Consider the following 1237-nt stretch of genomic DNA (forward strand, 5'->3'; position numbering starts at 1 on the left):
ACCACATGTCTAAATGTGGGTGAGCAAATCCACTAAACTCCCTAGTCGTCGAAAGCTTCAGCCAACACAGTTCCCGAGAGTGTGGATGTAACTCGGGGATGTTGACTGCTCTGTCTGCTTAGCTTCAAGTCAGAAAACAACAACACATTCATTCCTATTTGGAGCACATCTGCCAAGACTTAAGATGATCATTGAAACACAATTGTACAATACAATGTCCTTCTGCTGATCTGTGGCTATTGGGCAGTATTTGATGGAGTACCCTGTAAAGTCTACCCCTAACACTGGCTTCACACTGAGAACTGACTACCCAGGCATAACATCTACTAAAGAACCATCCACAGAACCAGGTTCCATGACTTCCCTGTCATCCACACTCAGGACCCACTTTGTAAGAGGTCGCCTGGCCCCCTACTGCAGTGGACGACACTTGTCTGGCTCCCATTGACATCCCTTGGTGGACTCTGCCTCTACGGGATGACCTGCCACCACCAGCCGGCCCTCTGTGAGAGTGTGCACCCTGGGCATCCTTTGCTAAAGTGCTGGGAAGGGAAGGCGTGTTCCTGCCGTGGGTGTCCCCAGCTGTGATTCTGTGTGCAGAGCAACTTCCATTGAGGCTGCACCAGCAGCCGCGACACCAGCAGCTCCACAAAGCAGGGCTGTTCTAGGAGGCGGGAGGTTGGCAGGTGGGCAGGTAGGCAGGTTGCTATTCAATTACTTGATCTATTAAGTTGTTCAGAGGGCAAAGGCATGCATCCATCAAAAGGCCCCCTCTGGGTTTCAAAGCACATGGAGATCTGAGTAAGGTCCCCTTCGACTCTAAAATCTCACTTCAAAAACCCTACCAAATACACATCAGATGGAAACACCCGTTCCCTCCCTCTAAAGGATAGATAAAAAGCACCTTCAGTCTTTGGCCTGTCTGCTGGTTACATACAAACTCAAAGGATGGGTTCGGAGAAGCAGATGAGTCATGGAGCGCATCAAACAAACATTATGCTCTGCCCACCACGAGGGTCAGCTTTGAACCCCAAAGAACAGGGAAAAGGTCCTCTGTCTCACCGCTGGGCCCATAGCCCATGCTGGCTTTGGCATATATGCACAGGATATGTTCTCTGTGTCAGAGGCATCCATGTCAAACTGTTAGCATGCTCCTGGCGAGCATCCATCCAGGAACCAATTTAACAACCAAGGTCCTGTTTTAAAGAAGACTCCGGAAGACTGGGTGCTACTTTCA

Source organism: Dipodomys ordii, unplaced genomic scaffold (assembly GCF_000151885.1).
Source record: "Dipodomys ordii isolate 6190 unplaced genomic scaffold, Dord_2.0 Scaffold8, whole genome shotgun sequence".
Taxonomy (NCBI): Eukaryota; Metazoa; Chordata; class Mammalia; order Rodentia; family Heteromyidae; genus Dipodomys; species Dipodomys ordii.